The sequence below is a fragment of the Rhyacophila brunnea genome, unplaced genomic scaffold (genome assembly GCF_057557595.1).
Source record: "Rhyacophila brunnea isolate RB1 unplaced genomic scaffold, BYU_Rbru_1.0 scaffold_54, whole genome shotgun sequence".
In the NCBI taxonomy this organism is placed as follows: domain Eukaryota; kingdom Metazoa; phylum Arthropoda; class Insecta; order Trichoptera; family Rhyacophilidae; genus Rhyacophila; species Rhyacophila brunnea.
Window position 1 is genome coordinate 244677 of NW_028233213.1, and position 14702 is coordinate 259378.

Here is a 14702-nt window from a genome sequence, read left to right on the forward strand (position 1 = left end):
CTTTAATTATTTCAGCATCAAAAAGATAAATTATTTATGAATTTTAAATTTGATTTTACACCAAATATTTTAATCGATTAAAATCTTCAGCTGATTATCATATTTGATAATCTATAATAAAAATTTGAATCGCTTAAAATTCATATACTAAATATCATTTTATTTAGAGCCCATGTGTTTTTATCTAAGTTTATATCCAGATTGTTAATCATGCTAGAAAAGTAAAATGAAGCTTATACATACTTTTTAGTGTGATTCACACAAAAATGGCAGTTTTTTTATATGAGAGACCAATTAAATTATTTATGAATAGCATTGGATAGTATAAGATAAAAATTAATTTAAATTATAGGTGTGCTTTTTAAATAAAGAGAAATTTTATCCACGTTTTGCAACTGTATTATAGTATTTACTAAGCTTAAACTTCTATTCCAAAAAATTAAAAGGTTCTTTTAAGTAATAAACAGATGAATGTATCTCGAAGTGTATTTATATGCTTTAATATCTGTTAATAATTATAATTAAAGATTTATATTTCAAAGGGTGATATTTCTCTTTATAATTACAAAGAACGATGATTTTTAAATGTTTAGTTATTATTTCATAATTATATAATCTTATGGGTTTTTTTAATTGAATTTCAGCATAAAATATTCCATATATACCATATTTTTTCATTTAGACATCCTAAAAAAAGTTAAAACATCGAATAAAACGAAATAATGAAATGATACATACATCTTTAACTATAATTACACTTATATTTTTGAATACCCGAGTTTTTGATAAAGGTATAAAATAAATTTAAGCTATATATATTTTTTAGGCAATAGTCAAGAAGCAAGATTATTTTGTCGGGTTCATTATTTCGAAAGGGGTAAGTAAGTTATAACCAAATAAAATAAGCATATAATTCATAAAAAACACATGTTTAAGGAAACTAATGATATTAATTGTAAAACTTATTATTAATTATGGGTTAAGTTTCTTTTTATCAATTCCATCTATTGGGAAAATTGCACAACTCCTTGATATATCCTTTGACAGCTTCCCCAGATATATCCCCATCAACTGCGCTTCTTCTCTCAAATGAGATGAGTTCAAGTGTCTTGATAATATTCAAGGTAAATATTATTTATATGAACATGGATTCAAATGATTGGATTGAAACCAAGGACAACACACTATTTTTTTTTAATTGGGTGGATTTCAAATAAAAATTTAAAAGAATTTCAGAGAATTATTGCTTTTAGTAAATAATAAAAAGATAAAAAAAAAGGTGAAAGATTAATTTAGAACAAAAAGACGCAGTTTAGTTTAAATATTTAGAATTTCCATCGTGATTATAAGAAGTTATAAAGGAAATAAGGCGAGAAAGAATAAAAATGTATGCTAAATAAGTCAATTAATATGATAAATGTATTAAAAGAGTTAATGAATCATTTGCATGTCATAAGAATGTTTATTGTGGTAAATATTTTTGTAAACGATTTAATTTTTACAAATATTTAGCAAGGAATGAATGATAAATCTGACAGTAATAATATAACCACAATGAGATGTATTTTAACTTAAACGCAAAAAAAAACAAAAATTCTAAGAATTTTGGCTTTTTATTTTTATTCGGTAATGTTATTATAGGATTTTAAATGGAATTTACTTTTCCATATGGGCATATTTAGAGTTTTTTATTGTAATTTTTTATATAAAGCATCTTTTTTAGCTATAAAAGTTGAGAAAATAACGAAGTAACTGCTTATTTTATGTGGATACAAGCATATATTCAAATTTACAGTAGATAATAACAACAATTTATAAAAAAAGATTTATTTAAAACTAATCATCTCTAAAAATTTTCATTGCATTGATGTATTATTGAGATTTTATACAAAATTGTGCAGTAAAAACTTATCTTATAAATATTTAGTTCTTTTAGTTCTCAAAATTTGTTTTTGTTTTATAGCACTTGGTTTTTTTTAATATTGGGAATTCAAAAACTCATTTTAAATAAATAAATACAACAGCTTTTTTTTATTTGATTATTTAACATAAGTTTTGATTTTTATTGCAACCGGAAAGAAGTCAAGGTATCTTACTGAACTATTTTCGAAAAACTGTATTTCTAGATGATTATCGTATTATTACTATATTGATTTATAAATAAAAAAAGAAAAGAATATTTAGATACAATTAAATTTTATATTAATTACCTATTTTAAGAATAAAATTTCATTTTATTGTGCAATTTTACTGCTCTGAATTAATATCGTTCAAAAAAATGTTTTTTTTTTGTATAAATTAACATCTTGTATATGATACCTGTAATTTTACCGTCTTTTAGAAGTAGAACAGAAAATACGAACAGTAAATATATAATAGGTCATATAAAAATGATGCTTTTATTGTAAATAAAATAAATAAAATAAATAAAAAAATAATTTAGACGTAAATTGCATGATAAACTATGGTATATATTTAAGCTGTGTTGTTTAAATTCCAGATAGAGAAATTATATGCTAATTATTCTCTAATATTTTATTGATGCTATCTCTATCGGGTTTAAAGAAAAGCCAAAAATAAAATATAAATCGATTATGAACATCCTATATTGTTTCTGGCTAATATATTCATTTAAATAGTGGGTTTACCCGCATATTTTTCACTTTTCTAGGAAGTAATAAGATTGAGTTCATAAGTATTAGTACTTTTTAATTAAAAAACTTAAGTATCTAATTCACGCTTCCCAGTTTATCAACACATTAATCATAAAGATTAGGCATCTCTATATAAATTAGTTATCATAATTGATCATGTGCAGGTTTGCAGATTAATCTAGTTATTATGCAAAGGTATAGGAGACCCAATATTTGAATTATAAACTTCTCAAAATGATTTCTAATTCTTTAAGAATTGATTTTTTATGGGTCTGGATTTTCTTTTGTATTATAAATGTGCATTGTTAATTATGAAGATGTTTTTCATCTTCTATTTTTCGATGTATATATAATAGATCCCCAAAAAATATCAATATAGACAAAAAACCCAATGATTTATGCTTTTTAGAAGATTATATTTCTCAAATCTAATAATTTCTACATATTTTATTCGCAAAAATAATTTATTAGGAAAAATACATCGTTAAAAATCTATTTAAAAACAAGATGTGCATCTCTTTTCTCCCGTGTATTTTTTAAAAGACGTGAAAAATACTCAAAAGTTTTTAACAAATGCTTGATCTAACTGTGTTAAATTTTAAAACATACTTTTCACCATCCCAATTTTTAGTCGCTATTATTTTTTTGGCTCTATGTTACAAGCAGAGGTGCACGATTTCTTTTTCTGTTTTAAATATATAATTTAGTAAGAAATTGTGGCTTCTACAGTACTAAAAGAGCATACTAAATACACAGAAATTACTTTTTATGTAAAATATTGTTTCTATCTTAAGATGAATTTAAAATTTTTCCTTATATTTTTTAAATGCTCGTATATTTACTGTACTATTTTTTAAAATGATAATTTGGGGTAGGAGTTATAGAATCTAGCCGGGGGGAATGTACATTCAATATTTATTTTTATAGGGATATAAAATAATTAAAATATTACAAAAAAATCTACAATTTAATTAATATAGTAGATCTTTGGGCCTCAAAATATTAATAGGTCTTTATCATATTTATATTTGAAAGAAAATATTCATTTGAGAATTTTTAAAGATGGTTACACATAAACATATTTCTTTTTTTTGTATGTTAAGGAGTATATAATATCAGTTAAACAAGATAAAAAAAATCGGAAATTTACGTTTAGCTTATAAAATAAAAAATCCATTGGCAATTATTTTAATTTTAATTCTTAAAAAAAATATTTTTTGGCGAAATGTTGGTGGGATAATAGTTTATATCTCGGTTTTAATCGGCTAATAACAAAACCACAGGGTTGAGTTTTTATAATATGTGACATCTTTTTATATCTTGTGATTTAAACCATTCCTATGAATTTATTTGTAGTCCTACGAAAATTTTGTTAAAAGCAAATAAAAGTAATTTATGTGTTCGATATATTTAAGCAGAATGCCTAACCATGGACTTTAGCATTGTAACATATATAAATTATTCATGTTGCAATAAAAACTTTATATCACAAGAACATGTTAAATTATGTTCTTTTTGGTCTCATGGTAGAATAGCCCTTGGTACTTACATCATAGAAAATTTTTTGCTTTATGTCTTATTCAAGAGCACAATGTTTTTAAAATAGTTAAACTTATAACATGGTTTGTATTGATATTTGAGCATAATCTCTATTCATATAAGCGAGATATGATGTCTTTTAGTGCTTTTTTTTTCGTATCTTGCGATTTATATTTTTTTTGTTTCAATGTCGTTCTTTCAAGTCAGAATATAGCAAAATAATTTTTATTGAATTTTAGGTGTTTAATATAATTAATTATTGTGGAGATATAATAATGCAGAACACGAATAGCAATGTACGTCATAACTCGGGATGTTGTGGCTAAAAAATACCGTTACTCGTACATTAAGAAGCTAGGAATTGCAATTGACGCATACGCACAGAAATTAGGATTGAGAAAAACACTTAAATCAATAAATCCAGGAAATAAAGGTACGTTTCAGAATATTTTAAAAATGTGGATATGGAAATAAATTTCGGTCAGATCTGCTCTAAAGAGCACTTTTAATTTTTACTTTAATAGGATAAAATAGCTTAAAAACAAATTAACGCTATACTAAATAAAAAAGGGCTTTGCTGATATAGATATTCCATCATGTCGTAACATGGGATAGCTAGGTAACTTAATCACTTTAAACATTCAGGAAGAACACGAAGTTTTTAAAAAATAGAAGCATAGATTTAAATGATAGGGGGCTATGGTTATGAGGTGTAAATATCTAAAATATTTTTTGATTTAGATGATTGAGTATTCAAATTTATTACAAAAAAAAGCTTCATGTATTACCTGTTCATTAATTGAAGCTGATCAGTTACAAAGAGTATATAATACACTGATATATCGATCCAGATAAAAGAAAGCCTTTGGTTTTGAAACACCACTTAAACGTTGCGCTGGTACAACTTGACTCGATTGCCGAGCATAAAAGCGAGTAATCAAAGCCATTGTGTGATGATATGAAATTTCCCTCGAAGCGGTGACCTGATTAACTTGATCAAATTAAAACCGCTTGACTTTGATTTTTCATTCAAACGATAAGATAGAGAACAACCGTTGGACCAAACAGACATACAAAGAGGGTTAAATATAGAAGAAATAGCCCAAATCATGGATAAAGATACAAATGAGAAACAAAACAAATTTTATTTTTAAAGAAAAAAATCAAAGTTCTAAGGGTGATTTTGCGTTATATAATTGTGAATATAATTATTTATCCAAATGTTTTAAAGATTCTCGAATTCAAAATCAATTTCAATCTATTTTGTTTTCAAACTTCTCAGAATAGGTAAAAATTATAATTATTTGTAGGGCTCAATTTATGTTAGAATTTTGTTTTTATTCTTAAGCACAACTTGCTTTATTTCCCCTGCGGACAGCGTATTGATACTTTTGGCTATCTTTAAAGTCTTCCTAAATACATCTCCTCCATTCAAGAGGTATAAATTCAAGGGTTTTTCTCAATCCCAATGTTTGGATATATGCCTCAATCTCAATATAACTGTAAGAATAATAAATTAATATTAACCGAATAAGCGGTAGAGCTTGAATTAATTTAACCAAGTTTAATTCTTCTTAATCAAATAAAATGATTCTCAACATAGCTGTAAGGATAAATGTATTTACTTTAGTGCTAAATTATTCGTTATAATTTTAGTTTATGATCTTAAGCACATATTGCTTTATTTCCCATAAGAATAGCGTATTGATACTTTCGGCTATCTTAGTATTCTTCTCTTACTTTCGAGACGTATTAATTCAAGGGTCTTTCTCAATCCCAATGTTTGTATATATGCCTCAATCTCAATATAACTGTAAGAATAATAAATTAATATTAACCGAATAAGCGGTAGAGCTTTAATTAATTTAAACAAATTTAATTCTTCTTAATCAAATAAAATGATTCTCCACATAGCTGTAAGGATAAATGTATTTGCTTTAGTGCTAAATTATTCGTTATAATTTTAGTTTATGATCTTAAGCACAGCTTGCTTTATTTCCCATAAGAATAGCGTTTTAATACTTTCGGCTATCTTAGTATTCTTCTCTTACTTTCGAGACGCATTAATTCAAGGGTCTTTCTCAATCCCAATGTTTGGATATATGCCTCAATCTCAATATAACTGTAAGAATAATAAATTAATATTAACCGAATAAGCGGTAGAGCTTTAATTAATTTAAACAAATTTAATTCTTCTTAATCAAATAAAATGATTCTCCACATAGCTGTAAGGATAAATGTATTTGCTTTAGTGCTAAATTATTCGTTATAATTTTAGTTTATGATCTTAAGCACAGCTTGCTTTATTTCCCATAAGAATAGCGTTTTAATACTTTCGGCTATCTTAGTATTCTTCTCTTACTTTCGAGACGCATTAATTCAAGGGTCTTTCTCAATCCCAATGTTTGTATATATGCCTCAATATAACTGTAAGAATAATAAATTAATATTAACCGAAAAGGTTTTAGTGCTTCAATTAATTTAACCAAATTTAATTCTTTTAAATCAAATGAATGCCACAATTATAGCTGTAAAAACAATTAATAATATTAAGCGAATAAATGGAGAGATTGAATAAATTCATCAATTTTTTTTTTAATCAAATAAATTTTTTATTATTTTAATAATTTACCTACCCTTGGCACCTTTTTTGCTACTGCTTCTAAAAATATGCTTAGGTTTTTTGTCATAGTATCTTTGATTCTTTATCTTCTTAAAGGTACCCTTTGGAATTATAACTGGAGCAATTTCATTTCGGGGTTGTGGGATTATTTCCCGATCAACTATTTGGCGCCTATCAATCCACGATTTTGGAATAGCAGCCCTTTTCTTTTCATTCTTAACGATTTCCCTTTCCTTTTTACGTATTCCAATTAATTCACGATATTCCCGCTCTTCTCTTGTAAATATATCATATATTCGAGGTGCTTCTTTTCCTTCCTCTTCAGCTTCGATTCTCATCAACTTACTTTCAATTTCAGGATCAATAAAATCGGCAATATTCTTTCCTTCATAGAACTCAGGAACAATATCATACTTATCATCACACAAATAATTTTCTCTTTCATCAAAAACATAATTTTCTCTGTCTGCTTCAAATTTCTCTTTCTCAAGAACAACCCTACCGATTCTCAACATATCTTTTTCTTGTTGGTGTTCTACACCCTCGTTCCTTATAATTTTTATTCGATTCATGACCTCATTTATTTTTTCAGTATCGACTTTTTTCTCAACTCTTTGCTTTAGAAGAGTTTGACACGCCAATTTCTTCACATGTTCGACATTTTCTTCTGTTTCTGTACTCATCATAATAAACCTTCTTTTAACCAAGAAGTTATATGTTCTTTCAAGTGCATTTTTATCATTCTTTAAGCAATCAATATTTTCAAGGTTTTCCATCAAAACGTCGCATCTTTCTGAATTCAAAATAAGATTCTTTCCGTACACATCAGATTTAGAAAGAACAACAATAAAATTTCCAAGAAGAGGCTCCAAACTCTCGCACAATCCAATCTGCTCTTCCACGGTATATCCACACTCAGTCGAAAGATCAATTAAAAAGAGAACGGTGCTTTGGATATGAGCCAATGCTGTAATTGTTTGCATTTCGATTGTGTTACGCTCTTCAATCGGGTGATCCAAAATTCCCGGCGTATCGATTACTTGCCATCTCAAATAATCAAAATCGAAATGGCCTACGAAAAGATTTTTTGTTGTGAATGCGTATGGCTGGACATCAACATGAGCCCGAGAAATTTTATTTATGAACGATGATTTTCCAACGTTCGGATATCCACAAAGAATTAGAGACAAGGATGATGGTTCAATCGATGGCAAACGGGAAAGATGCTGTCTTACCTCTTCCAAATACTCCATACTCTTTCCCAGTTTCTTGGCGAGGGTGGCCATTCGTCCCAAGGCAGCTCTTTTTAGTTGCTTTGCCCTATACAAGGTCTCTGCGTATTTCAAAAGTTTTACATACTCCTTTCCTACTTTTTCAATTAATGATCGGGTTTGATTAATGTGACCAAGTGCCATTTTAAAATGGTCTCTGTCGTAGAGAACATTCATGAGATCTGAATAAAATGGATGGATGTCCTCTAAACGGGGAAATTGCTCGGTAATGGACGAAAGACGATCTACAAACTCTTTGGATGTAAATCTCACCTTCTTTATATAGAAGACTCGTATTTTAGATATATGATATGTCGGGTGAATAACCGTGGGCGTCTTTCTTTGAGTCTTGTTGAGAACAATATCTATTAATTCTTTGTTAGAAGGCACAGCATTAATATTTCGAAAATTGGCCATTCTTGAGGGTATATTGTCAAAATTATGAATACCAAAATTTCAAAATATTATTGAAGATTTGAAATTAAATATTGCATAAATTAAAAATATAAAAAACATCGGAAAATCCCAAAACAAAAAAATAAGACAATTAAATGCACATTTAGTATAAAAAATAAATATATAATTCAATATGTATAATATAAAAATAAAGGATATATTTGGTTTAGAAAATAGTACTAAATAAAATAACGTTAAATATAATGAAGCAATTTGAAAATAACAACATTTTCTGTGCGATCAGATAACTAATAAATTAGTATGGTTAAAAAAATTATGGCACTAAAGACTTGTCAAATTCGTCTTTATTTATAGATTAATTATATTTTTATCACAAATATCTATTTAGACACGGTCAGCAATTGGGAATATTTCACAACTCCTCGATGCATTTTTTGACACCTTCCCCTGATCTATCTTCATCAATTGCTCTTCTTCTCTAAAATGAGATGAGTTCAAGTGTCTTGCGAAGTGTGAGTGAGCTTGCATGCATGCTTCTACTTCGTCCAGGATTTTTAACTCCTTAACTGTTAAATTTAATAATGATTAATGCAAAAGTAGCCAAATTATGGTTGAAAATTTCAACGCTTTATCCGTTATTTTTTATAAAAATTGCCTTTGTATATACCAAAAACGCGATAAACCATAAAATATCAATTTGATTTTTTTATCAGAATTAATTAAATGTTCCAAATGTATTTCTCTCTGGCTTCTCACAAAATTTTAAAATTTGATGTTAAGAAATTCATTTTAATATCCTCCTTTATTGCATATCAATATTTCTGTAGAACAATCAATCGAGCTCTATCTATACAATTGCATGATGATTTTCTATTTATTAAAAGCGAAGAAAAAAACATATAAATTACAGTAAAAGCATAGATACGGGGAATATAAATTACCATGCTTGCAGTTTATGATCCAGTATATAAGACTACAATCCAGAAAACACGTTTTTTAAATCTATTTATCCTATTATTGAGCAGACAATCCTGTGTAAATAAAAAAAAAGAGCAATCAAAGGAACCGAAGTTTTCTATTCAAATATTTAATAAATCTAGTCTCTCGCTATCGGAAAAGTATTTAGTATCTAAGGGTTAAGATAAGATATTAAAAATTTATCAATGAATTTCCTCTTCTAATTTATTATATTTATGGTCTAGAGCTTTTATAATCAATAAAAACCCGTTTTCTTTTTACTAAAACCATTAATGCTATCGGAGCGAGATAAAGATGCTTAAATAACTTAACAAGAAATAAATATGTAATGCTTAATCAAAAGAAAATTGCTTTGTATTTGTGTGTTTTGCAGTATTTAACTTTTACAGCATATAGTTGTATTTGTGGATGCCCTTACAGACCTCCATGTTGTGGTGGATGCCCCTATAGACCCCCTCCATGTTGTGGTGGATGCCCCTATAGACCCCCTCCATGTGGTGGATGCCCCTACAGACCCCCTCCATGTTATTGTCCCTACAGACCCCCACCATGTTATTGTCCTTACAGACCTCCACCATGTTATTGTCCTTATAATAGACCCCCTCCATGTTATGGGGCTCCTTGCACGCGACCAAATCCACATGCCGAACCCAAGCCACTTTTTCCACCACCAAGTAAACCAAATCCAATTACAGAAAGCACAAAAGAACCACCTTGCTCTGGTAGTAAAGAATCATCAAAAAAAGAAAATGTGGTAGAAAAAAGCGATAAATCCAGATCAGATGCTTCCAATGAAGATAATAATAAAAATGAAGAGAAACAGGAACAGGAACCATTAATAGACAAAAAAACAACAAATAATCATACAAAAGTCGATCAAAAATCAGATCAACTCAACAAGGATCATGCACATGAACATAAAAATTCCCACGAAAAAAGTCAAAATAATGAAAAAGATCAAAAAAAAGAAAATGACAAGAAAAATTCTCATCATGATCACAATGAGGAAAATGATGCAGACCATCATGTCCATGGAGACCATCATGCCCATGGAGACCATCATGCCCATAAGAATAAAAACGATCGAAGCACAGAAGAAAAAGAAAAAGCGCAAAATAGTGATACGAAAAAAGATAGCCTAAACAATGATGCAGACCATCATGTCAAAAAGAAAAAAAACGATCGAAGCACAGAAGAAAAAGAAAAAGAAAAAGAAAAAGCGCAAAATAGCGATACGAAAAAAGATAGCCTAAACAATGATGCAGACCATCATGTCGATAAGAAAAAAAACGATCGAAGCACAGAAGAAAAAGAAAAAGAAAAAGAAAAAGCGCAAAATAGCGATACGAAAAAAGATAGCCTAAACAATGATGCAGACCATCATGTCGATAAGAATAAAAACGTTCAAAGCACAGAACAAAAAGAAAATGATAGAAACCACGAAAAAGAAAAGAACACATTAATAAAAGGTGCTGAACTTGATGACCCTAAGAATAAAAAGAATCAGGAGAATCAAAATCAGGAAAAAGGGCAAAATAACGATAAGGAAAAAGAGATTTTAAACAATGATGCAGACCATCATGTCCATAAGAATAAAAACGATCAAAGCACAGAACAAAAAGAAAATGATAGAAACCACGAAAAAGAAAAGAATACATTAATAAAAGGTGCTGAACTTGATGACCCTAAGAATAAAAAGAATCAAAATCAGGAAAAAGGGCAAAATAACGATAAGGAAAAAGAGATTTTAAAAAATGATGCAGACCATCATGCCCATGGAGACCATCATGTCCATAAGAATAAAAACGATCAAAGTAAAGAAAAAGAGCCTGTGGATCAGGGTCAAAATAAAGGAAAAGATAATGAACATCATCATCCATCCCATGATCACCACCATCCATCCCATGATCACCACCATCCATGCTACGGGCACCATCATCCATGTTATGGACATCATCACCCATGTTGTGGACATCATCATCCATGCTGTGGACATCATCACCCATGTTGTGGACACCATTATTAGTTACATGGTATTGAATTTTAATGTTAAGTTATTGATTTTACTTTGTTGAAACAAATACATTGTCATTAAAATAAAGTAAAATTTTCATAATTTAAAATCATACAAATTATTTTGAAATGAATTCACCATTAAATGCTATAAAGATGTGTTGAAAAAAATATCTTATAAGCTTTCTGCCTATATTTTATTCCCTTGTAGTTGAACTACCCAAAAAAATAGAAAAAAATTGCATTTTAATTTGTAATAAACAATTCAAATTTAATTTGTATTCCTTTCAAAGGATTTATTTGAACCGGTAAATTTCTTACATTGTTATATTGATGTTTTATCCATGTCAAAAATTATTTAAGCCGAAAAATGTAGCATGAAGCCAGAAAAAAGCTTTACTTGAAAATATATTATTGAAAAATTTAGATGGGTCACTGAGTAATTTTATGTGCTAAATTCCTTGATTTTATCTTATTTTCTTCATATTCTTATTTTTACATGCAAAAATTGTAAACACACCAAATTAATATTGGTATAATTTTGTACATTTTTAGGTGACCCGAAACACATAACTTTTTGCGTGGCAACTTAGGGACAAATAGCATGGTTTGACCATTTTTTATCTGGGTAACAAGCCAAGTAAATTATAATTCTGTAAGGATATTATATAAGAAAATATATCCGATTAAAATTTATGATATAAGTGGGTATACTTAAATATAAAAAAATTACAATAAGTATTGAATCTATCGTAGCTATTGTAATACAATTAATCGTGCTTTTATTTTTTTATAAAATACTTTATTGGAATTAAAACACCTGTGAAAAGTGTTTTTTTTTCACAGTATGATATCCCATATTAAAATTTTTATTATAATTTTGTTTCAAGATTTTAAAATTCTTTTTTGGGCTTTTTCTGCATATTTATTAGAATTTCTCAAGAAGATATTTCTTCTGATGTAATAAAAAATTATGCATGTAAATATGAAAATTCTTATGTCATTCATTTAACGCTTCCATTTTTTCCAGGACCCATACAGTACAAATTGGATAGGTTTTTTTCATACATGAATAATGAACGAAATAACATTAATAAGGTATCAAAATATCCTGATATAATTTTTTTATTTTATTTTGTGATTTTTTAAATTAATTATAAAATGATGTTATTTAATCTACTAATAAGTGATTTAAAAAAATCATGAATAAAACAATAATGTGTAAAATATATTGAATATATAACTTATTTAGATAAATAAAAAAAAAATTTGGGGACTAGTAAATCTTTTCTGACTCCTAAAATTAACCAAATAAATAAAGGGATAAAATTAAGGGTTAAGATAATTATTATGGATTTTTCTGTAACGATAGTAAGGTTAAAAAAAGAGTCAAATTAAAAGTTTGTATTCTTCGACATCTATCTTAAAAATTATGAGTGCTATTGAATATTTGATATATCAGTTTTATTCTGAAAATATGTTCAGAAAGCACAAAATTATAGTAATGACCAAACTGGTAACGAAAAAAAAATTGAAATTCTTTTTAAAATTTTTATTGACAACCACGCATATATCATGAGTTATATTTATATTGACCACACACGTGACATCTCAAAATGAAATATATCAAATAAAGTTTCAAATACAATTATTTTTTTTATGCCTGCTATGCTTTAAAAATTTTGGTGCTTAAACATGTCTAAACATGATCCTATTTTCGATAGAACATCAGGCGTCTCACGTGGTGGTCTTTTACATATATAAAAACAGAAAAGAAAAAAATCGCGTATTTCAATCATCACCATTGTAATAAACTTAAAAGTATAAAAAATATATATTCAAAGGACTTCTTATACTAAATTAGCATGAAACTGAAGACAAACGTCCCGATGTAGCATTCGATCACACAATAAATAAATAAAAAATATTATATCCTTTAAAAATAAAACTATATAGATACATAAAATAATAGCACGTTTCCATCGGATGATCTAAAAATATTAAAAACATTATGCTTTAAGATAATTATTATTAAACTGTGTATAATGTAAATAACACTAATTTTATATGTATGGAGGCGATTTAAAATTTAAAAATGCAATTTTTTGAGAATGAGATTGACTACCCATATTTTAAACTATATTAAAATTGGGGGATTCTTTGACGTCGATAATATTGCTATACCATATAGTTTATATGTTAAGTGCGAAAAATAACGTTAAAAATGCATGAGACATTTTTAATGGCAATTTTTAACTTTATTTTTACGATTAATTATCACGAAATGAAGACAATATAAAAATTTGAAGCATCAATTACTAAGTTGATAAGTTACGAGAATTAATTAATATTTTGCGAAAGTAGCTATTCCATTATCTTCTATTTGACAAAACTGTGTTCTATTGATAACATAAAAAAATTACGAGTTCTTGTGAGTTTATTAAAGTTTTGGAAACTATAATAAAGATATTTACATAGATAACGTATAGAATTTCATTGAAGAATATAATGAGATAAAAATTACACTGTATAGTTAAATGTTAAGTCCCACAAACTGAATATTTAATAAACATAATTAACTTGAAGGTTTTTTTAATAAAGCAATCAGAATATGTAATCTACATTTGCCTACAAATCCGTGGAAAATAAAATTCTCACTTTTATTATCAAAAAAAAGCATGCTTATATGTAATTAATGGTGGTCCATAATAAAATAATAATGCGCAACTTTCGATTAGAAATTTTATTTTTGAGAAATGCAAGTGAAGAAATCATATACTCTTATGTTTTTGAACAAAAACATGCTTTTTATGCCCTATATAATTTCCTTTGTGTTTGTGTAAAAAGAAAAAACTAAAAATTTATAAAAACCCGTTTGTATCCTACTTACGTTCATTATGGTGCAGATATAATATTATTCTAGGTAGAAATTCATTCTTATATATTTTATCGTTTTTTTTAGCATGGTTAATTGATGATCTTTTATATATAATAACTTTTTACGTTTTATCTGTAATTTTTTTTAAAGTCTTCGAGAAATAGTTATATACTATCAACGAATTTCATTCTTTTATGAGGACTGAAGGTTTGGTTATACACCCAAGTCTCACTTTATTTTAATTGCATAATATGTAAGTTTGTGCTTAAGGTCGAAGATTAATATCTGTCAAATCATTTACTGTTTAATGCGTGAGTAAACTACTATAA

General features: G+C 27.5%; 1 pseudogene; it reads right to left on the reverse strand.

Moving 5' to 3' along the window:
* Window positions 1-678: 678 nt before the first annotated feature.
* On the reverse strand, window positions 679-8504 carry LOC147065811 (uncharacterized; annotated as a pseudogene).
* Window positions 8505-14702: the final 6198 nt, after the last annotated feature.